Genomic DNA, 25,141 nt, shown 5'->3' with positions numbered 1-25,141 from the left:
AGGTGGGGAATGGCCTGTGCCCACCCTCGTGGTACCTGCTTGCAGAGGGTTGGTGTACCCAGGCCTCCCCGGAGGGCGCTCCCAGCCTTTCCAAACTTCTCGGAGGATGGCACCTGCCGGGAGGAGGCAGGGCATGGATGATAGCGCCGGTCGCGTAGGAGGTCCTGAGACTTAACCGAGAAAAACATCACAAAAACACTTACCACGTTAGCGGAGCCAGTGCTCGTTTCCTTACAGCCTCTTCTAGCATTTGCACCAGTCACACACTGACTCTCGGGTTCCCTGATCTCAGTGGTGAAGAGCCGCTTACCAGTGCAGGAGACCCAGGCTCGACCCCTGGGTCGGGAAGATGCCCTGGAAAAGGAAGTGGCAACCCCCTCCAGTACCCTTACCTGTGAAATCCCAGGGACAGAGGAGCCTGGCAGCTACAGTCCATGGGGTCGCAAAGAGTCAGGCATGATTGAGCATGCACACACACACGCTCACTTTTACTTGGAGTATTAAAGTTGTTTTCATGTTTTATTTTATGGTTTTATTTCATGCTTTATTTTAAACCTTAGCCCACCCCCCCAGGCCCATATAATGTATTGGGGTTTATATATGGTACCAAAACCAGACAAGTCAACATATTTGCCTGATAAGCTAGTTTCAAGTTTAAACTGTTTACTCAAAATTCAATCCATGTGAATGGATAAAGAAGTTGTGGTGCATATATACAATGAAATATCCCTCAGCCTTTAAAAGGAACAAATTTGAGTCAGTTCTACTGAGGTGAGGAAACCTGAGCCTCTTATTTAGAGTGAATTAAGTCAGAAAGAGAAAAACAAATATCATATATTAATGCATATATATGGAATCCACACAAAATGGCACTGATGGACCTATCTGCAGGGCAGGAATAGAGATGCAGACACAGAAATCAGACTTGTGGAAACAACAGGGGGAGGAGGAGGTGGGATGATTAGAGACGGCAGTGTTGAAACATACCCACTACCGTGAGTAATGCAGACAGCTAGTGGGAAGTCGCTTTATGACACGTGGAACTCAACCCATATTCTGTGACGGCCTGGAGGGCTGGGACGGGGTGCAGGGTTGGGGGAGATTCAAGGGGGGGGAGACGTGTGATATTTATCACTGATTCACATTGTTGTATGGCAGAAACCTAGCAAGTGTTGCTTGTTATGGTTTCTGACAACAGAACATTGTAAAGCAATTATCCTTCAATTAAAAATTTGTTAAATTATCCTTTAAAAAATTCAATCTATAATTTTGGGTGCCTAGACTTTTCACATAAAAGCATTAAAGTAGTGTGGAGATTTTTAGAATAAAGGAAACAAAAAGCACCGAGTTTTCTTTTCCCTCTCTGCCCCAGACAGTGAGAATGGTCTGCTAGTCTGTGTGCGCAGTCTGCGGTTCCTCAAGAATCATGTGTTGTCACGGCTGTCGTTGAATGAGGAGTAAACAGAGGAAGGAAGACCTCCTGAGACATGATGTCTACCAGGGGGATTTCAGATGCAGGGCTCCAGGGATCTCTACTTTTAGAAACTATTCTTATTTTTTCAGCTTAAGGAAACCGTACAAAACTATGTGCTTATGGAATCTCATGGAAACCAAGGAGTTTTTTTTCAGGGGGATCTGGCAGGATTAAAGAGATAATGAGAAAGAGACTAGAGAAAAAGCCTTATGATGAACTCAGTGTACCATGCTTATTGGATCATTTTAAATGGCTATGATCTTTAAAATAAAAGATTGCATTTTATTACACCAGCAGAAAATGTCACTAACCATACAAATGCTTGGTTTAACTGCTTCTGGTCTCAGGATCTCATAATAAAATTAGCTTTCCATTAACAAATAAAATATTATGTCAGACAGGGAAAGATAAACACGGCATGATATCACTTATATGTCGAATCTTAAAAAATATTAAAAATGAATCTATATACAGCAGATTCACAGGCATAGAAACCAAACTCATGGCTATCGAAGGAGAGAGGGGGAGAGACAAATCAGGAGCATGGGATTAACAGATACAAATTACTACACGCACAACAGATAAGCAAGAAGAGCTTAGCGTATAGCACAGGGGATTATATTCAATATTTTTAATAACCTATACTAGAACGTAATCTGCAAAAAGCTGAATCACTATGCTATACACCTGAAACAATCACAGTACTGTAAATTAACGTGTGTGTGTGTGTTAGTGCTCAATCATGTCTGACTCTTTGTGACCCCATGGACGGTAGCCCGCCAGGCTCCTCTGTCCATGGAATTCTCTAGGCAATAATGCTGGAGTGGGTTGCCATTCCCTTCTCCAGGGGATCTTCCCAACCGGATCAAACCCAGGTCTCCCTCATGGCAAGCAGATTCTTTACTGTCTGAGCCTCGAGGGAAGCCCCGTAAATCAACTATACTTCAATTTAAAAAAAAAGAACTAAAATTTTAAATCATTCTAGGCTATATTTTCTCCAAAACCTATTTCAGTTGCTCACTAAAAATCAAGAAAAGGGACAAGGCTGAATCTTGTGGACCGCACCGCGAAGGATTTGTGGGGCTAAATGTCTGCTGTCTCTAATAACCTATAGCTTTTCAGACAAATACAGAATCACTGGGAAGAACTGTTGCTTGCTGTTTTCCTCAGTTAGAACTCTTAGTAATAAGTAACAGAAATACGTATCAAACTGGTGTCAGAAGAAAAGGGAGAGCGAGAAACAGCGGGGGAGGGGAGAGAGGAAATCCACAGGAATCTGTAGGTTTAAGACCAGAGGAGCACAGCTTCCGGCTCAGCTGGGTGCTTGGTTGAGATGATACTATTAGGATTCACTTTTCCTTCATGTTTTAAATCAAATTTTCTCTGTGTTGGCTTGACTCTCAGACAGGCTCTTTCCATCTTCTGCCCCTTATAAGCTCTGTGGAGACATATCCTCCCAGCTTCCAATCAACCAAAAAAAAAAAAAGGAAGGGAGGGAGGGAGGGAGAAAAAGGAGCTTTCTTGTTGTCCCAACAGAAATCCACAAATTGAGTCTTATTGGTCTAGCTAGGATCATGTGACCAGTGACAGCCAGAATGTGGGAGCCTCTTTTTGGCCAGTTTTGGGTCATATCATTCATCACCCCAGGAATGATCTGAACATCCAGGAGGAGTATGTGGGCCAGTGAAGTCTTACCAAACCTGACGTTATTTATTTACAACCACTGTAGCAATATATAGTGAAAGTGAAAGTTGCTCAGTCGTGTCGGACTCCTTGCGACCCCATGGACTATAGAGTTCATGGAATTCTCCAGGCCAGAAAACTGCAGTGGGTAGCCTTTCCCTTCTCCAGGGGATCTTCCCAACCCAGGATCAAACCCAGGTCTCCCACATTGCAGGCGGATACTTTACCAGAACTCATCTCACACACTAGTAAAGTAATGCTCAAAATTCTCCAAGCCAGGCTTCAGCAATATGTGAACCGTGAACTTCTAGATGTTCAAGCTGGTTTTAGAAAAGGCAGAGGAACCAGAGATCAAGTTGCTAACATACGCTAGATTATCGTAAAAGCAAGAGAGTTCCAGAAAAACATCTATTTCTGCTTTATTAACTACGCCAAAGCCTTCGACTGTGTGGATCACAATAAACTGGGAAATTCCGAAAGAGATGGGAATACCAGACCACCTGACCTGCCTCTTGAGAAACCTGTATGCAGGTCAGGAAGCAACAGTTAGAACTGGACATGGAACAACAGACTGGTTCCAAATAGGAAAAGGAGTACATCAAGGCTGTATATTGTCACCCTGCTTATTTAACTTGTATGCAGAGTACATCATGAGAAATGCTGGGCTGGATGAAGCACAAGCTGGAATCAAGACTGCCAGGAGACATATCAATAACCTCAGATATGCAGACGACACCACCCTTATGGCAGAAAGTGAAGAAGAATTAAAGAGCCTCTTGATGAAAGTGAAAGAGGAGAGTGAAAAAGTTGGCTTAAAGCTTAACATTCAGAAAACTAAGATCATGGCATCCGGTCCTGTCACCTCATGGGAAATAGATGGGGAAACAGTGGAAACAGTGTCAGACTTCATTTTTGGGGGCTCCTAAATCACTTCAGATGGTGATTGCAGCCATGAAATTAAAAGATGCTTACTGCTTGGAAGGAAAGTTATGACCAACCTTGACAGCATATTAAAAAGCAGAGACATTACTTGCCAACAAAGGTCTGTCTGGTCAAGGCTATGGTTTTTCCAGTGGTCATGTGTGGATGTGAGAGTTGGACTGTGAAGAAAGCTGAGCACCTAAAAATTGATGCTTTTGAACTGTGGTGTTGGAGAAGACTCTGAGAGTCCCTTGGACTGCAAGGAGACCCAACCAGTCCATCCTAAAGGAGATCAGTCCTGGGTGTTCATTGGAGGGACTGATGTTGAAGCTGAAACTCCAATACTTTGACCACCTGATGCAAAAGTTGACTCATTGGAAAAGACCCTGATGCTGGGAGGGATTGGGGGCAGGAGGAGAAGGGGACGAGAGAGGATGAGATGGCTGGATGGCATCACCGACTCGATGGACATGGGTTTGGGTAAACTGAGGGAGTTGGTGATGGACAGGGAGGCCTGGCCTGCTGCGGTTCACAGGGTCGCAAAGAGTCGGACACGACTGAGTGACTGAACTGAACTGACTATAGCAATATATGTGTTTCTCCTAAGTCCAGGCCTACCTCCCTACCATTCATGTTTCAATTCTGCTTTTGGACAAATTTTTCCTAAGTAGACAGTCAGCTTGTTTTAGGCCAGTGACACACACCTAGCTTTATCTCTTTCTTACGCTTATCACAACATGGTTTGCTATATATTAGAATTTGGCTCTGCAGGGAACACCATGATAATTTGACTTGTTGCAGGAAAGGAAAATGTGTGTCGATAACATCACCGGGAAGATGTGTGTTAGTTTGCTCTGAGGGACAAGTCTGATTCCTCCATGCCTGGGTCTTAATTGGATTTTAAGTTTGCTCTTGCTAAAGGACAGGTGTGGTAAACTTGGGGGCGTAGTACAAGCTTGTCTTTCTGTTATCAACAGACAAGAGGAATAAAGTCGTAGTTTATTTAGTGAACTTGTCAGCTTGAGGGCATACTTCATGGCTCATGGCTCAGATGGCAAGGGTCGGTAAAGTGGCCACATCAGGGAGACAAAGGAGCTTCTTTTTCTCAGCCGTGCTGAGTGCTGTCTCCAGGAGTTTCTCAAGAAAGGACTTTCGCATCGTGTAGCATGGAGAAGAATGTGGCTTTGGAATTAGAGAACTGAAGTGAAGTCCTGGTCCTACATTTGTAGGCCCTGGATAATTTACTTAACTGCCATTTAAGGCTCCATTTCTTCACCTATAATGTGAGACTATCAACATCCATCCCACTGAACCGTCTTAATTCATTCAGGCTGCTACAGCAAAATGCCATGGACAGGCGGCTCACCAACAGCAGGGATTTATTTCTTACGGTTCCGGAGACTGACTGTCCAAGAGCGTGATGCCGGCATGGCTGGAGAGGGCCCTCTTTTGCGTCTGACTTCTCCTTGTATTCCCACGTGGAGGAAGGAATGGAGGAGCTCTGGAGCCTCTTTTATAAGAGGACTGATCTCATTTATGAGGGCTCCACCCTCATGACCTAGTCACCTCTCAGAGCCAGACTTCCTACTAAAACAGGTAGGAATTTCCACATTTGACTTTTGGAGGGATACAAACTTTCAAACAGTAGCACTACCTTACAGGGCCAGTTTGAGGTTCAAATGGAATAAAGGGCTCGTGTTACATTTATTTATCATTTATCCCCATGTCTCTTCTATAAATGAAACACCCACAGGCTGAGTCTTGTTCAACTTTGTGAGTTTCAGTGCCTGACTGTGCCTGGAAGTCAAAGGATACTCAACCAATGTTGCATAAACAGATAAATCTATAGACAAATGATCAAATAGAAGAATCAATGAATGAATGATAGCCATGGGATAGTGAGAAATAGAAAAATACTGTTCAGCACTGGCTCAGAAAAGTTCTGTGATTGAACAATATTTTAACAGTATCTTGAAGCTTAGAATCCCTATGTTTGATGCTGTATGTTGTTTTTCTGCTGGGCTTCTCTTAGTAGAAAATAAGGTCACATATCAAGATTTGGGAAGAATAGCAAATCTCTTAGTGAAGAAACAGCCAGGAAAATTATTGCTCTCCTAGCTCAAAGAAAAACATTAATTAAAAGTAAGACATGGGCAAGAAGTAAAACAGAGAGCTTGTAAGATAATTAACACTTAGTAATCCTCTAAATTTTAGAGGATGGCTGTCTTATTGCAGATACCCTTGGTTATTTACAGTATTTCTGGAGAAAACCTTAGAAATGCCTGGAGGTGACACTTTTACCTTTTTGTAAACATTCTTTCCAACCCCATTTGGAGTCTCTCCACAAATTTATCTGATAGAGCACATACAGCCAGTAACTTTAGGAAAACAGGAATGGATTTAGGTAAACCTGGGGCTGTTCTGCTTATTTACAATGACAGCAACTGGGGTGGGGAGGGACTTTGCTATGAAAAAATATTCCATATGTGTGATTATGTGGTCTCCAGGATTACATACTCTAAAGTTTCTATTTCATCTTCATTTACTCCTTCTTTGTTTAATCATTTGCCATAAGGAAAAATGCTCTCTGATTACTATTTTAAAATCATGGCAAACATTGATATAAGTGTTTGAATGGGTGACTAAATATTGCCAAGGGAGGGGAGGGCTGCAGGATGACTTTGAGAGAGGAGCTGTGTTATATTCTTCTCCTGCTTACACGTATCTGTGTTCTAGTCCTCATAGCTATAACTCCATAGACTATCTCATAGACACATTCTCACATGTTCATCCGGCCACAAGTACAAGCATGAAATAGATTTCCACAAGAACTTCTGCAGTTTGTGTCAAGCAAAAAAGTATATGAAACTAAAAAGAAATCTCTCACTGTGCTCGCATTTGGATTTTCTCTGAAAATCAAAGGTATTGTAAGGAGGGGATGTTTCTCAGCTCTGTGCCAAGGATTTAGGATCTGGAGGCAGAGGGAGAATAGAGACTGATTCTCGGTTTCCCCCCAACTAAAAACATTTTGTGTCAGCTTCCCAGTCCAGAGTACAAGGGAGAAACCAAGATTACAACTACAGTCTCTAAACTGGCAGCAAAGCTATTAATACAAGTCCACTGCGGGGTAAGAGAGGATGTGTATCTTCCCTGCTCCTTCCCATTCATGAGCAGAATCACTGGTTCTGTGGGTTTGCTTGAGAGGACAAGCAGTAATGAACTTGTTACAGAAATAAGCTCAGCAGTCCCTTGGAAGTGGGCAAAGGACAGGAGCTGAGAGTTTACAAACACTCGAAGCAAGTGGCTTTTAAACACGTGAAAATAAACTCGATCTCTCTGATAAAGAAAAGGCAAAATTATAGTGATACACCGTGTTCATATGGCAGATCGAGCAGAACTCAAACGTTCTGTGGTTTACTGCGTGCATGGGGGCAAAAGTGCTATTGTTGGTGGGGATCAAAACTGATAAAATTCTTTGGCAATCTATTTGGAAGTATCTACCAAAGTGTAAAATTAACATAGAAAGATTCATAAGGTGCACACATCTCTAGGACTCTTCTTGCAGATATATTCATGCTCATGTGCAAGACCATATGTACAGTGCCACGGATCTTCCTTTGCGATATGATTTTCTCCCAATAAACCCATCATAACCTAAAATACTGTAGGTTGAAGATGCATTTAATACACCTAACATACTGAACATCACAGCTCAACCTAACCTTCTTAACTGTGCTCAGAACACTTACGTTAGCCTACAGTTGGACAAAATCATCTAACACAAAGCCTATTTTATGATAAACTATTGAAGACTTGGCCCTCACCCCCGGGTTATTCACATTCAGTCCATAGATGTGTAATGTTGGTTCCATCTCCAAAACCACGCGCCTGTCTGCTCCTCCACGTCCCCTCTGCCCTTACCCTGGCGTCAGTCATCACTAGCTGTCACTTGGGCTATCAGGGTACCTTCTACGAGGCCACCATCTTTCAACTCTTGCCTTCCTAGAGGCATTTTTCTACATCAAGGCCATAATGCTTTTAAACGTTAAGTCATAATACAATTAAATTTAGACTCCTTGTAGACCTTTATACCTTTAGACTCCTTTAGGCCTTGTAGGACCTGGGTCCTTCCAGCTCTCCCAAGCTCATCTCCCACCTTAGTCTGTTGCCCTACCTGTGCTCTGGATTCAGATTTTATGTCTCATGACACATCCAGCTCTTTACGGACTGATGCCTTTTGGATTCACAGCATCTTCTCCTGAGAAGCTTCTTTTACGGGTTGTTCACACGGTCACCCTCATGTCATCCTCAGGGAGACTTATTCTACTTTTTCTGAAGTCTTTCCTTCCCTACTTCTTCTCTTTTATGAAGCACAACTTATCTCCTTCATACTCCTATCTTGATTATTGGTCCTTTCCTTTGTTTTTGAACTACATGTAGTAGGAGCCTTGCCCAGCATCTCCAGCACCTGGACTAGTCTCTATCCTTAAAAAGTGCTCATTAGATATTTGATGACTGAACTAATGAATGATGTATTTTTTTAGTATTATCTTGTTTAAAGTACTCCAACATCAAAGTCTTTATGTACTTTCAGCTATATAAAATTTTCCTCTACGTTGGAATGAAAATCTGTAAGATTAGATTTGCCTTCTACCTAGTATATTTCCCTATCACACTTGCTAGGAAATTTCTTGAGTAGCTTATAGGATCAAGACATGAAGACATGGCTAGCATTTCCATTGGCTAAATAATACATGAACATAACCCAAAGATGAAGATACACCAGAATGTACGAGATTGTCACAACAGCGAGATTCATGGCCTTTAAAAATATGTAGAACAAGATGAAACAAATGTTTTCCGTAGATGTTCAGGTGCTCTTTTCTAAAAATAACATACATAACCACAAATCAATGTTTAAAGCCAGATGGTTAATGAAGGCCAGCCAGGAAACTCCCATAATTCACAGTAATGAGGATGGTAATGAGCTCCCATTATAAACCAGACTGCAGCGAGACACACTGTATCTATTTCAAATAACAGTAATTTGATTGTTTCGTATTTTTCAAAGCTCCAAAGCTTAATTTATGGGGAAAAATGTTAGAAAGGCTGATTGATGGAACTAATCATGCCTAATTAGTCAAGTGGAAGGTGGCCTAAATTTTATTAACAAGACCTGTTTGAATGTCAAGATATCATCAGAAAGGAAACAATATTCAAATTCAAATTAAAGTAAAGATCTTTCAAAACATAAAGGAAGTCCCCGTTACTGTGGTTGAAAAGAAATGTTTTTTTCCTCAACTCTGTGATGTCTTTACTTTCCAAACAGGACTCTAGGATAGGTAGGTTCTGTTGATCAGAATACTTTAGGGACTTGGCCACTATACAGAAATGCCAGAGATTAAATGTTATTTTAGAGTCAGAAGCAAACGTGTGCTCACACTTGAAGCTCACCTTGATCCAGATATGCAGTCAGAAACGGCGCTCTCAGTCTCCTAGAGTGACAGGCGGGAGCACCCTGCGCGTGCAGATGGGGTACTGCGATCCCATTGACATGTTTGCCTTGAGTGGCGTGTCCTGCTGGGCCACCTTCCTGTGAAAGGATGGGGTGCTCAGGGTCGGGAACTGAGAAGGCAAGAACTTCAATACCCATAATCATTTCCATCAAATGTAAAGTGGGCTGCTCACACATATATGTCTGCAATACAAGCCATTACAATTGATGTGTCTATTTGATGCTCCGTATTTCTTATGTTATTTTTATTAAACCATTATTGGGTCCTCAGGAATTCTAAGCCACAGTTTTCCCTAAAATGTGACAAGATTTGTAGACATACATGCTTGGACAAATTCTTGTCTTTTTTAACATTTCTGAATCAATCTCAGTTATATTTACTGAGTATTGGAGTTTTGTTTTCTGATCTGCGAGCAAAAGGACAAAATTGAAGGTGTGAGTACTATATTGAAAACTGAAGAATTATGTAAATTTAGCCCTTCTTCCACTCCACTCTCCATATACTGATTCAGTTCAGTTCAGTTGCTCAATCATGTCTGACTCTCTGTGGCCCCATGAATCACAGCATGCCGGGCCTCCCTATCCATCGCCAACTCACAGAGTTTACTCAAACTCATGTCCATTGAGTCGGTGATGCCATCCAGCCATATCATCCTCTGTCGTCCCCTTCTCCTCCTGCCCTCAATCTTTCCCAGCATCAGGGTCTTCTAAAATGAGTCAGTTCTCAACATCAAGTGGCCAAAGTATTGGAGTTTCAGCTTCAGCATCAGTCCTTCCAATGAACACCCAGGACTGCTCTCCTTCAAGATGGACTGGTTGGATCTCCTTGCAGTCCAAGGGACTCTCAAGAGTCTTCTCCAACACCACAGTTCAAAAGCATCAATTATTCGGTGCTCAGCTTTCTTATAGTCCAACTCTCATATTCATACATGACCACTGGAAAAACCATAGCCTTGACTAGATGGACCTTTGCTGGCAAAGTGATGTCTCTGCTTTTTAAGATGCTGTCTAGGTTGGTCATAACTTTTCCCCCAAAGAGTAAATGTCTTTTAATTTCATGGCTGTGGTCACCATCTGCAGTGATTTTGGAGCCCAAAAAGATAAAGTCTGTCAGTGTTTCCGTTGTTTCCCCATCTATTTGCCATGAAGTGATGGGACCAGATGCCATGATCTTAGCTTTTTGAATGTTGAGCTTTAAGTCAACTTTTTCCACTGTCCTCTTTCACTTTCATTGAGAGGCTCTTTAGTTCTTCTTTGCTTTCTGCCATAAGGGTGGTATATGCTGGTATGCCATATGCTGGTAGCCAGGCCTTAACCACCTAGAGAAGAGATTAAAGGTCTCTGGAAAACTATACCAACTCAACAGGAAGTTCCAAAGATGCTGACATCAAAGTTATTGAGTAAATAGCCCAACCAGATCACCCTAAATGAAATTCACAATCTATAAGGCCTGTTAATACACTCAAAGTGGCCAGTGAACTGTTTAAAATACTACAAAGTATGAAAAGATCATATATGTCAAACATGAGCATAATGTATATGCATATATAATTATTTATAAAATATTAAAACATATGAGAAGACAACAATACTATAAAGTATGGTAAGACAAATGTCATCAGATACTGGAAGTCAGCATATAAGTTGAAAGACAGAGACCAAAACAAATAGATTTAAAGCAACTTAGAGACAACAGACTATGCAGGAAAGAGAAAACCTGAAAAATAAGAACAAAACAGCATTAGTATCTACAGAGAGATGAGCGATCATGCAACCAAAAACAAGAACAGGATACTAAAGAAATAAATTGCAAAGAAGAGCGTTTACAAATGAAAAATATTCTAGCTAAAAATGAAAACTCAGAGTTTTCGGGAAGACTCGAGAGAAAATTCAGATAATTGTTGAAGAGTGAGAAGTCAAATGGTGATTATGCAGATAAAAAAATGAAGCAAATGAAAACAATTGTAACTCTAGGTAAAACACAAAGTTGTTCAAGAAAGGAATAGTGAATACTACATGTCTCAGCTAAAAATAGAATTTACATAGTCATAATAATGTGTGACTATGCAATATTACTTTAACCAAAATTACTATATATAAACCTTGGAGAAGGCAATGGCACCCCACTCCAGTACTCTTGCCTGGAAAATCCCATGGACGGAGGAGCCTGGTGGGCTGCAGTCCATGGGGTCACTAAGAGTCGGACACAATTGAGCTACTTCGCTTTCACTTTTCTCTTTCCTGCATTGGAGAAGGAAATGACAACCCACTCCAGTGTTCTTGCCTGGAGAATCCCAGGGATGGGGGAGCCTGGTGGGCTGCCATCTATGGGGTCGCACAGAGTCGGACACTACTGAAGCGACTTAGCAGCAGCAGCAGCACTATATATAAATCTACTGGAAGAAAAGGAAATGGAAAGACTATGCATATGTGGAGAGGGAAGGAAAGAGAGAGGGAGAGATGTGAGTCTGAACTCTATAGTGAGAAGTCCGTGAACAATGTCAGAAACGGGAAAATCAAGAAGTAGCAAGAATGCTACCTAGAGTCACGAAGCTCACTGACCACACAATGAGATGAAAGTGATTAATTCTGGGAGGACAGAAAGTTGACAAGGATTGGTGCAACGCTATATTTCAGAGCAAATCTTGTCAACTACGGGAATCTTTAGATGTTGTATATGATCAACCTTAATAAACATGAAACCTAAAAGGAAAGACCGAAGGCAGAAGGAGAAGAGGGCAACAGAGGATGAGATAGTTGGAGGGCATCGCCGATGCAGTGAACGTGAACTCGGGAAACTCTGGGAGACGGTGAGGGACAGGGAAGTCTGGCGTGCGGCAGTCTGTGGGGTCATGAAGAGTCAGACACGACTTGGCGACTGAACAACAAAAGGGAAAGGGGGAGGAGGCGGTGACGGGCCTCGGGGAACAATTCGTACTCGGGGTGAGGGATGCTCAGCGCATCTCTCTGCCTCCAGCCTGGTCACACTGGGAAGAGAGCAGTTCAATGACCCTGTGGTGAGTGGAGGCACGTGACAGTAGGAGTCACCAGTAGACTGAAGGATTCCTGGCCTCCAGACATGTCTCGTTCGTCAGTTCTACACTCTGCCTCTACATGGAGGGGTGACCTTGGACAAGTCAGCTAAACTCGGCAAGCCCCGACAGCCCAGCTGTTGCTCATTCATTTTGTACTCTTCACCACAGGTAGCAGAGAGATTTCCACAGAACAAGCGCCCATGTGCTTCTTTATAGGTTGTTTCGGACTGCTATTTTCTTTGGGGAAATACTCCCTATATTTAAACAATACGTACAATACATTTTTGTAGAATAATCTGTTTGGAAACTGATAAGACGTGGAGATAGTGCCAAGTAATCATCATCTCATGAAGCTTTTTACATAATAACCCAAATATAGCCAAAACGCTTTTTAAATTTCTCTGTAATCACCTTCAAAAGCCAAAATACTTTTTAAAAAATGTGTTACTAATTTTTGGATTATAAACATCCACACTTTTTACTGAAAACTTTGAAAAATATAGAAACATATACAGAATCAATATTAACCCTGCCACTTAAAAATAATCATAAAAGTTTGGGTATATAACCCAGGTTTTTAAAAATCTGTATATCCCTATACAAGTTTTAAAAATTTGGAAACACTATGTTTTGTAAACTGATTTTTTCAATTAATATTTTATAAATATTTCCCCTTGCCATTAAAATATTATTGTCATTATCATTTTAATGGCTTCATAGTGTTCAACAGATGTACAGCAATTTATTGCCAGGTTTATCTAATGTTTTCCATAGTTTGTTTTTATATGTAACACTGTAATGAATAACCTTGTACATGAATTTTGTGCACTTTTATTACAGTGGAGGTAGAATTTTAATTCCTAGAAGTTATTTTAATTTCCAGAGGTAGAATTTCTGGGAAAAAAAATGAGAATGTGTATTTTTTAAAACTCAATACTACCAAGTTTCTCTTCAATGGACACTTTAACCAGCAGTCCACATTTCATATTTTTGAATGCTCTCAAAATTGACAAAATCTGACCTTTAAAAGTAAACTCCTCACTAGGTATCAGGCTTCCTCCCATAGATTATAAACTCTTTGAGCTTGGAGACCACTTCCTAAAAGTTCATCTTTTATTATATTCTCTGAAACTTCAAGAAAAAGTAGTTTTGTATGTAATACCCAGTGAATAAGGTCAGTCATTAAACTGGGCGATGCTATTTGAGTCAAAGCAATATGACTGTGAAGCAATAGCGCGGACTGTGTGTGTTGCCAACAGGCTTTGAAGCACAGCTACGTCCTCATTCACGAGCGCAGAGGACTCCTGTCACGAAGACAAATGGCAGATACGCGGGTTCATCCATTCTCTCTGATGGATTCTTCCAACTGATGGTTGTTTTCTCAGATTATCCAGAGGTGACACTCATTAAAAGAAATCCCCAAAGAATAGAGCGTACAGATGATGACAGAAGTGCATGCTGGTTAGTGTCGTTTTAGACACTAATGAGACAAAATTGAAGTAAATATATAAACATAGATGAATAAAGTAAACCTCAGTGAACAGCCTCAGGGAAAAATAAGGATTACTTTTGCTGTTGTTTTAAATTCTCCTTTATTGAAAAACAGCCCAATTGGATTCTAAAAGTAGCTTGCAAGAAGAGCTTCCTTCAACTGCTGTCTAAAAGTGCTATTCAAAAATTGTTCTCAAGGCAGAGACGGGTGTTCACAGCGCTGGCACTAGGGCAGGACAAGCAAAGCTTGAGTGACACCTTTCCAGGCCAGGGAGGAGGTGGTCGGAAGTCAGACACAGCTGCCACAGATGACCTACATCAGGTCTCCGTGGAAAAGGCCAATTATCTCCCCAGATTTACTGGAAATAGGGCCCTGCTCCCTAGAAACCTGTGCAGCCTCTGAAATGCCCTGGAGTTTCACCGTGGCAGCCTCTCCAACTAAGGGCATCATTAGTGACTCACCGGGGGCTCTCCCTCTCAACAGGGGAGCACAGAGACTTTCTTCCATTGCTGGTAACTTCTGTCTTTCATCCAACATGACTGCCGCCCTGGTCAAGCCCGCTGAGCGTACTACTGGGAGAACCCAGGATTGCATCTTGGTGGAAAGGAGAGGGCGGCTGTTTTCGTGCCTTCTGCGCCGGCAGAGTGATGCAGCCTGTCCATCCTGAACTATCTCCAAGACAAACATGCAGTTCAGTCGTGTCTGACTCTTTGCGACCCCATTGACTGCAGCACGCCAGGCCTCCCTGTCCATCACCAACTCCTGGAGTTTACTCAAACTCATGTCTGTTGAGTCAGTGATCCCATCCAGCCATCTCATCCTCTGCCATCCACTTCTCTTCCTGCCCCCAATCCCTCCCAGCATCAGGGTCTTTTCCAGTGAGTCAGCTCTTCACATCAGGTGGCCAAAGTATTGGAGTTTCAGCTTCAGCATCAGTCCTTCCAATGAACACTCAGGACTGATCTCCTTTAGGATGGACTGGTTGGATCTCCTTGCAGTCCAAGAGACTTTCAAGAGTCTTCTCCAACGCCACAGTTTGAAAGCATTAATTCTTCGACGCTCAAACATGCAGAGATAGGCTTAAAGGATTTCCCATACCATCTTTAAACCTCTGTGGCTAGTGTTGAGGTCTCTGAATTAACTACAATTTGGTACTGCCATCAAAATTGTGAAGAGAACGAAGTTTCCACCCAGTTATAAAAAAACCCCAAGAGATCCTTCAGTATTTTTTCCAGTTCAGGTGCCACACTAGGCATTTTCCCATTTCTTAGCTCATTTAAATCTGACGGTATTCCGGGGAGGTTTGCTACCTATTCCCACTTTAACAAATGAAGGAAAGGACCTAAAAGATGGGAAGCAATATATCCAAAGTTAACCAACTAGTAAATGGAAAACCCAAAATGTAAGCTTCTGTCTCATTAATTCTTAAACCTCTTTTAATGGTCCCTACCCATTTCTATTTCTTTCTTGGTGTTTCCTCTTTTCTGAGCTCTTCATATTCAAACTGATTTTCAACCCGCTGTCATGTTAGAAGGGATTTAATAATATAATTTTAATATATAGGTAATAATATAATTCTTAGTTTTGGTGGCATTTGAGTAGGAAGAAACCATAGGATGAAATTTCAGTGATGAAATGTTAGGTAAGTGACAGTTTGATACAAGATGTATTTTAAGATTATAGTCTTGGGAAAAGAGGCTGAAGTTTCTAGTGGGACACTTTAAAGTCTCAATTCTGTCAGATCCTGAAGTCAGGGACTATGTGTTTTTGTCCATCTCTGTTACAGTGACATGGACAAAACATGCTTGAAAAATTTCTTCTGAGGAGAATGGTGAAAAACTGCTGGGGTTTCAGGGAAAAATACACCTGAAGGGGATGAGAGCAGAATAAGAATTCTTTTGTATGAATGTCAGTATAATTTGCATCATTTTCCAGTCTCTCAAAGTTATCACTATAAACATAAAACTACATCTATCCCCTTCAACCCTCAACTCATTGACATGAACACTCAGCATAATTGAGTAATGGAAATAAGACATTTTTCTTGTCACTAGTTAAAGAAAATGTGTTATATAGTATTCTTTGAGTATATGCTTTGATGATGCTCAGAGAAATTGTGAGTTAGAAGGAAAATAAAAACTATTTTTTCCCTGAGTTTATATAGAAAAATTGGTAGCTCAAAACTTGTGTTGAATAGGCAATTGAAAAGTCTACAGGGCAGGTATTCAGCGCCCAAAAAAAAGACTTGAGATCTGAGCCAGCAGAGAGCACCGGTTATCATCCTCAACATTCAAAACAAACCTCCACTGAACTTCTAGTATGTATAAAAATATAATCTAGGCAGAGGAAAAATAAAAGGTAGGAGATCTTAAAATCTATTTTGGGTGTCAGACTATGCCTATTCACCCACCTACACGTTAAAAGTGATCAAAGCAAAGTGAATGTCTTTCATAAATGACCTCATTTTATCCTGCATCTCCATGATGTTACATAATTATCCTCACTTATGAAGATTAATCTGTTATATTCTTTCACCTTTTAACTTTCTTTCCTAGCATGGAAATAAAACTAGGGTTTATCACAAATAACTCACTATGTAAATTTTTAAAATCTTTTTATTTTAGGTAATTTTAGGCTTAGAGAAGAGTTGAAAAATAGTACAGATTTCCCACTATTAATTCAACTTCCCTTAATGTTAACACCTTACTTAACCAAAGAGATGCTGTTGGTGGTGGTGGTTTAGTTGCTAAGTCGTGTCTGACTCTTTTGCACCCCATGGACCCCATGGACCCCATGGACTGGAGCCTGGACCCCATGCACCCCATGCACCCTCATGGACCCCATGGACTGTAGCCTGACAGGCTCCTCTGGCCATGGGATTTCCCAGGCAGAAGTACAGAAGTGGGTTGCCATTTCCTTTTCCCAGGGGCCTTCCTCACCCCAAACCTGTGTCTCCTGCAAGTCTTTCCCACTGAGTCACCCAGGAAGCGCAAATGAAGAGAGAGAGTACCGATCTCTAAGCTAAGAAATTACCGTCAGCACAATGCTCTGAAACAAGAAGTGTTGTTCAGATTGCATCAGTTCTCCCACTAGTGTCGTTTTCCGTGTGTCCCAAGGTCTAGTTCAAGATTGCATTTGGTTTGTCATGCATCCTTTGTCCAATCTTTGACAATTCCTTCATCTTTTGTTGTCTTTCATTAAATTTGGGCTTTTGAAGGGTACTGGTCAGTTACCTTGTAGATCGTCCCTAAGGTTTGGGTTTGTTTAATGTTTTCTCATGCTTTGACTGAGTTTATGCATTATTAGAGGGAATATCACAGAAGTGGTGTGGGCATCACTGTGTCATATCAGGAGTAGCTAATCTGGATATGTCTTATTATTACCGAGGTTAATCTTGGTTAAGATTATGTCTGCCCAACTTCCCCACCACAAATCTACTATTTCCCCTTTGTAATTAATAAGTATTTTATATAATAAAATATATTTTGAAATTATTCAAATGTCCCATTTATTCTTAAATTTCACCCACTAAACAACTCACTTTTGAAGAAAAGGCACATGGAATCCATACACAGGAGAACTCTACTAGTGACATCAAAGGCCAGACTAGACTGGTGGCTGTTGTGATTGTCCTAGAGACTCTTAGAAATGCTAAGGCAGAGCATATGAAACAAAAGCACCCAAAACGCATAAGCAGTAAAGCAATTTGCCATTAATACCAAAAAAAAAAAAAGAAACCCTTCTCTTTTCAATAATTCAAGGACAGAGCTAAAATAAAGAGGTAAAATGTGAAGAGAAATAGAAGGAATTCCAGACAGATTCCGTGGTTTTCAGAGGTGCAGTCTTATTTGTATTTCTTAACTCATTTTCAGTAAGTTATATGGTTCACAGATGAAATAAAAATCATATTTCCAGTATTCCTTAGATTAAATTCATAAAGAGCCATGGGCTTTGGGGTTTCTGAGTCTTAAACTTTGGAAGACTATTAAATGCTACTTGTTGTAGAATTATTTTATTAATTTTCCTTCAGCATTCAATTAAAACATTTCAAAATCTATATTCAAGTTACACTGTAAAATATGCCTTCCAAATTATTTCTATACCAACTTTCCTAGCTGTAAGAGGCAAAAAACCTCTTGAATCCTGTCTTTGTAGAATTGATTTGACCCTCCAATAGTTCCAACAGCATTAACTCTAGCATATACAAAGGAATATTACTGTTATATGGTTTATCACACCAGAAAAAAGCAACCTGAAGCTAATTGATGTAAAATACAAAAACACCTATATTATTAATGAAATAATTATGTGTTGTTTTTTTCTGATTCAGTAATAACACCAATGGCCAATATACATTTAGTATTTTTTATGTGCCAGTGACTAATCCAGTTACATGGGTTATCTCATTTAATTGTCACTTCATGAGATGTCAAAAATTATGAAGGATTTGAGATATTTACCCTTTCAGAAATGAACAAAATAGCCTCCATAGTTTTACAGATGCTGGTGGAAGACGTAACACTCTTGGGTCGGAGACAAAGGACTTCATTACCCCCAGAAATAGCAAAAACCAGAGTACCAGCATTTCCCTGGGCCAGTTCCCCAAGCCCCAGTCCCCACAGGACAGCACGACGGATACTCAGCGGGTTACATTATGGAAGAGGAGCCTGAATTTAGGAAATCTGAGTCTTTTAAAATAGACAGCAGGCTACTCTTTGCCCCAGAGGGCGGGACTATCAACTGTCTTTAAAGGGTATTTACTGTACAGACATCCTGGAACAGTTTGTCTAGAACAAAGAAAGGCATTCTGTGCCTATACTTTTGGGACATGTAGAAATGCAGGATACTCATGGGGAATTATCTCACAGCATGATGAAAAATTAAAAAGCAGAGACATTACTTTGCCAACAAAAGTCCATCTAGTCAAAGCTATGGTTTTTCCAGTGGTCAGGTATGGATGTGAGAGTTGGACTATAAAGAAAGCTGAGTGCTGAAGAATTGATGCTTTTGAACTGTGGTGTTGGAGAAGACTCTTGAGAGTCCCTCGGACTGCAAGGAGATCCAACCAGTGCATCCTAAAGGAAATCAGTCCTGAATATTCATTGGAAGGACTGATGCTGAACCTGAAACGCCAATCCTTTGGCCACCTGATGCGAAGAACTGACTCATTTGAAAAGACCCTGATGCTGGGAATGATTGAAGGCAGGAAGAGAAGGGGTTGACAGAGGATGAGACGGTTGGATGGCATCACCGACTCAGTGGAGAATATGAGTTTGAGTAAACTCCAGGAGCTGGTGATGGACAGGGAGGCCTGGCGTGCTGCAGTCCATGGGGTCGCAAAGAGTCAGACACGACTGAGCGACTGAACTGAGCTGAACTGATGATGTAGGTGCTCTCGTCATTCTGCTTACATGTGAAGAACTTGAAGCTTAGAAAGAACTGCACGAATTTAAGGAACCATTCAAAAAGTGGGATTGGAAAAAAAAAAAAGTGGGATTGGGCATAAAGATGCACCCAAGGTAAATTTTCTGGAGGTGTTTCAAAAAATAAATTGTGCTTCCTCTCTGTGATGTCACTCTTAAAAAGTAAATCTTAACTTCCAAATACAATTTCACACCTACTTTGCTCGAGGAAGTACGTCACAATAGAAAACACCTGGAGCCCTGAAGTCAGCTTGTATCAAGCTGGACTTTCAGCTCAATAGTTACTAACCCCTCTGAGGCTGTTTTCTCCTGTGTGAAATAGGAACGCCTTGTAGAGTCATCGTGGCAATTAAGTGAAGTCATGGATGTGAGGTTCCCAGAACCGAATCCTGGCACACATTAAGTGTTCAACAACAGAGAGCGGTAACGATGCCTTGTGAGGTGGTTGTAAGCAAAGTCCTCTTCACCTCTGTTGCTCTCAAAATTGGGAGAATCCAGCCATCACATCAGGAGATGCAAACAGCAGCCTCCTCGGTAGGGCACGCAGCCTGTTGCCTGCACAGGTTGCCTTCAGGGGCCTTGGAGACACCGCTCTCCAGGGGACGTTCGTGACTGGCATGCTGGCCTCAGCCTAGGCTCCAGACAGGCATGCGTGGTGCCCTTGGAAAGCCCCGGGCGCACAGGGGGCAGAGTCCACGTTGGCTAAGTCATCGTGTCCGTCCGCACCGCGCTGCAGGACAGGAGCCCGCGATCGCGGCCCTCCCCGCGGCCAACCTCGAGTTCCCTGACTGCCGAAAGAGCCCAGTCTCCGAGAGCCGGGGGTTTACTAAGTTTAATGTGGATGAACTTGAAAGCATGGTGACAGCAAGGCAGCTCATCCCAGACAGCTGTGGGGTCAAACACCCCCTGATCGCGGCCTCTGGACGAACGACGGCCCTGCACTCGTGAGAGCCGCGGGGCTGACCCTCCTTAATCATGCCCACCAAGGCATCCTACATCCTGTCAAAAAAGAAAAAAATCAGATTTTTAAGTCCTGTTTTTCCATAAAAAAGCTTTTTCAGGCATTGGAGATGTGTCATATTGAATGTAACTTTTTTTTGTTGAAAGATTAAATTTAAACTTGGGGTGAAAACTCTTTAAGCTGTCAAAGCATTAGCTTTCAGCATTAGAATGGATGTTGTTCTTTTAAAAGGTCTCCTAATATTTCTTTAATGACTCGGAGCAGGAAAGCTTGTCATTTCCCCTAAACTGATGTGAATAAAATACCGAGTCAGAGTTGGGCGGAGCTCAGTAATCTACATTTTCCATAATGTGTGCCCTATTGATCAGCTCACAAGGCCCCGTGACTACATAGGGAGCTGGGCTGTGCCAGAGACAGCTCTGTTGATCTTTTATCCATTCACGTGCAGAGGTATTGGAAGATGAAATTGCATTTTACATTCACTTGAAAGTTATGCCACAGCTATTAGATAAAAGCAAGAATAATTGCTTGCTCAGTGGGCAGGCTGCTACAGAGGAGGAAACACACTCATCACACAGTGGTGTTTTCAGCTTTGGCAGATGGAACATCACATTCTTTGGTGAGTTCCTCCACCCTGTAAAATTTAATGATTTCCTCTCCCTGTGGATTGCTGAACAAATTATTGTCCACAATAGTTTGATGTAGATTTGCTTTCAAAAGTCTCTCAACTTTAACTAATAGTTGCAATCCAAATTAACAATAACCAGGAAAGTATGGAAATTACGGGTGTCTTCTGGTAGTTCACTCCAAACTAAGCTTGTTATCTGCATGAAATACAACCATGCCTCCGTGAATAATTCTCAAAATGTTGAATTTAAAATGAGCGCTGGGTAGGATAAACAGTGGTTGAATAATACTTAAACTCCACCATCTGGTATTCCAGTATTTTAGTGTGAGCTGAATTTCTTTTATTAGGTGTTTATTTGTGATTCTTTCAGTATGGATTCTTTTCTTATGCAGAGCAAGCTCCACAAATTGGAGAGTGGTAAGAGTTATGATACAGGACAATTTTCCTTTATAGTAATTCTCTTAAAGAGAAACACAGTCTGAGAATCTCAACCATTTCCCAAAAGGTAAACTAAAAGAACTTTGCCTTAATTCAGAGCCCTTATTTGTCAGACTCCTTCAGTTTGGTGAGTGTAGATGGAGGGAGAGAGTTGTTCAGGTACTAGGAAAAAAAACAGCGTATGGTAAAAAATTAATGATGAGAAACAAAGATGCAACATGATTAGTAGTAGGAGACACAGGGCAGGATAAAAAAATATATATGTAGTAATAATCTTTGGGGGAAAATAAGATAAAGAATTTTTGAAAAATAGAATGGGTATCATGAAAGGAAGATTTAATGGGCTTATTTTGCTGGAAAAAAAAATCAATCAATGTTATTGCCCCAAAAATGTTACACTAAACTATTCCAGTGACTTAAGGTGAAATTTGCAAGAGAATAATTTTTCTCCTTTCTGATGTGAGAAATGCAATAAAAAGGTACACAAAGGATGCAGAAAGCCATAATAATGACGTTTACATAGCTCCTTGCTGTTTACCAAAACACTTTCCCGCACATTCTCCCCTTTGACAGACATGGAGCTCTGTACAAGCCGGGTAAGAACCGCTCTTATCATCACCTTTCTACGCTTCACCAACAGGCTCACCTGAGGAGCGACCGTATCTTGAAGTCAGTTTTATTTTTCAAAGCCATCAACTTTGTTATATTTCTAATTAGCACGAACCAAAGTGGGATATTCTGGGTGTGTTCCAAGTAGTATTCTGGTGTGCTTGAAATGCACCTTCCTTCTAACTCCAAGTTCAGTTCTTACCGACACGGCACCAGCTAAGGAGACCTGAGTCTGCGCCAGCTGAAGAAGCCGCTGTGAAGTAGTCCCTCAGCTTCTCTAAGCAGCGTCTCCTAACCTGACATGGATAGAGCGCTTCACGTTTTACAAAGCCCTTTTGTATCCATTATCTCCCTCAGTGGTCACAGCAACTGTGTGAAGCAAATATTTCTCCTTTTTAAACTAGTGTGTTAGTCACTCAGTCATGTCTGACTCTTTGTGACCTCATAGACTATAACCTGCCAGGCTCCTCCGTCCATGGGATTTTCCAGGCAAGAATGCTGGAGTGGGTTGCCATTTCCTTCTCCAGGGGATCTTCCCAACCTAGGGACTGAACCTGGGTCTCCCACACGGCAGGCAGATTCTTTATCTTCTGAGCCACCAGGGAAGCCCTGGTTACTTCTATCATGATTGCAATAGCTGCAAGATTTTTAAACCAGAGTAAATTTAAATTCGCAGTTGGTAATTGGTCCGCCCTGCAGCATGCCGACAACAAATGTTAGAGATAGGTCTCCACTCAAGGTCTCCAGCTGTGAGAACTGGGGTGGGGGTGGTTGCTCGCTAAGACCTCTTCCACTTCTATCTTCCCTCCGTTCAAAGACTGCCTGGGAGAATCTATTGTTGTTTACATATCAACAGTATTTTACCAGTAAGTTGTATAATGTCTAGAATAAAAAAGAAAGAAAAATCTAGATGTGAAACTACTTCCTGACACCTCCTGTCTATATGTGTTGGGAAGAATAAAAAATGAACCAAAGCCTTTCTCTGCCTTCAGAGTGCATGCTCTGGTTTGGGGCATAATATATAAATATCCACTGCCAGAAAGGCACCAGCGCGCTCTGAGAGTCAGGCTGGGCAGGTGACCTTTAATCTTAAGCCACAGGATGGGCTTCCACACTCAGGGACTAAAGCAGTGAAACAGAAGAAGCATGACCCCGAAAGATCTCACGTGCCGTCTACACTACTAGCATCTCTTCTCCTCCAGGACGGTGTTAGAATGTCTCTTCTCATAAATGATAATGATAATAATAATATTGTCGTCTTTCTCATTACTCAGGGTCAGTATAGCCCTTCTAGCAAAATTAAGTTAGGCAAAATTCATTCAGTACCTGAAATATGATGCGCATGTATTCAAATCCAGAAAGGATCACAAACACAGAGAATACGTAGACTTCAGGCACTAGCTATGCTTCCCGGGGGTGAGGGTGGGAGGAAGGGAGAGTCGGAAGTTTGGGATCAACATGTGTGCACTGCTGTGTTTAAAGTGGGTGACCAGCAGGGCCCCGCTGCGTAGCGCAGGGGACTCTGCTCAGAGTTATGCGACAGTCCGCACGGGCGAGGAGCTGGGGGAGAGCTGACACACGTGTGTGAGTGGCCGAGTCGCTCGGCTGGGCTCCTGGAGCCAGCACAGCGCTGTCAATAAGCTATACCCCAACATAAAACAGAAAGGTAAAAAATAAAAGCAAATTAAAAGACATCTTTGTCTTCAAAGTAATCTCTTCTGTTTTGTTAAGTCTTTATCAAGATCTGCCAAAAAGTCATTCAAGTGACCCGTTCAAATTTTTCTTCCTCTTAACTTTTAAAAGTACTAAAGTGAATCATTGGAATGAATAAAAGGCAAAATAGCAGAATGGAAAAAGAATAGAAACAAAAGATCAAGGCTGTTGGTCCCTAAAGAAGTGAGATCTGACAAAATTTTCTGTTACCCATAATTGTGTGGTGTTACTAAGTTGTACCTTGTGAAGCATTTTCTCAAAGCCAAAACAATCTGCTCATTCCTACTGAGCTTGCAACAATGTACATGGTGCATATTTTCTCCATGAAACGAGTAAGAGAGACGTCCCAGCAGACCTTGAAAGATACTGAAAACTGAACGCCGGGTAGTGGACTGCTCTGACAGCCGATAGTAAGTAATACATGTGCATCAGTTCCAAACGCTCGTTTCATTTAAATTGCAGCCCTGCATCAAACATCAGGCAACAGTGTAAGATGAAGGAGGACCCAAGCAAGAAGGAAATTATAATAATGGAGCTTGCAATACAATTTCATTTCAAATAACATCTTTCATATAAACTGGTATCCAAAGTGCTTTACCAAGTAAAATAGTACAAGAAAGTGGCCAGCATGTGGTATAAATTACAGAAAACAGTGGTGCGAGGGTATTATATGTGGAGCAAATTAAAGCATTCCATCATAAAGCCAAGAGCAGCGGGGCAGAGCGTGAAGAGGTACCCCAAGGTGCGTGATTTTAGAGGAGGTGTCAGAAACATGAACATTGATAAGAAAGCCGCTTTTCTCCCCCACTTGCATTTTTAAAATGAGGTATTAATACTCACCGTTCTCTTTTCCTAATACCATTCTCTCTTTGTGGAATGCTTTCAGCTGTGGATTTGATACAGCTGAATTTGTGGATGTTTAGCTTGACTATGGCAATGAACCAGAAAGAAGGAGGGCTTCGGTGTGAAGAATCAAAGAACCCCCAAAATGGACTGATTGTCTATAAGTGGCAAATCTACGGTGGCAGAAACCCTCTCCCAGGGGTTTGTAGCAGGGTCTAAGTGCTTCGAGGCTCTTATCTTTTCTCCCAAATAAGTCTGAATATGTTTACTGGAAAACATTAACTACCATAACTCAAATCACATGTCTGTACCTGATTGCATAGCGTCTGGCTTGTCATCCTAGTTTTTGAGAAATTAAAAAGAATTTTGCTTATCATCAACAGATGAAGCTTCAGAGGAATGCCAG

The 25,141-nt window shown here is 41.5% G+C and overlaps 1 long non-coding RNA gene and 1 pseudogene across 1 annotated transcript; one reads left to right on the top strand and one right to left on the bottom strand.

Moving 5' to 3' along the window:
• LOC122700680 lies at positions 1–25,140 on the bottom strand. The gene is made up of 3 exons (XR_006342862.1): positions 24,733–25,140; positions 9,533–9,671; positions 1–354 (listed from the first exon to the last, which is right to left on the bottom strand). It is a non-coding gene; the product is annotated as an uncharacterized LOC122700680 (long non-coding RNA).
• LOC122701154 lies at positions 20,013–20,134 on the top strand (annotated as a pseudogene).
• Position 25,141: the final 1 nt, after the last annotated feature.

This window comes from Cervus elaphus, chromosome 9 (assembly GCF_910594005.1).
Source record: "Cervus elaphus chromosome 9, mCerEla1.1, whole genome shotgun sequence".
In the NCBI taxonomy this organism is placed as follows: domain Eukaryota; kingdom Metazoa; phylum Chordata; class Mammalia; order Artiodactyla; family Cervidae; genus Cervus; species Cervus elaphus.
Note: the sequence above shows the minus strand (reverse complement) of the source record. Positions and strands in the feature narration are given on the sequence as shown.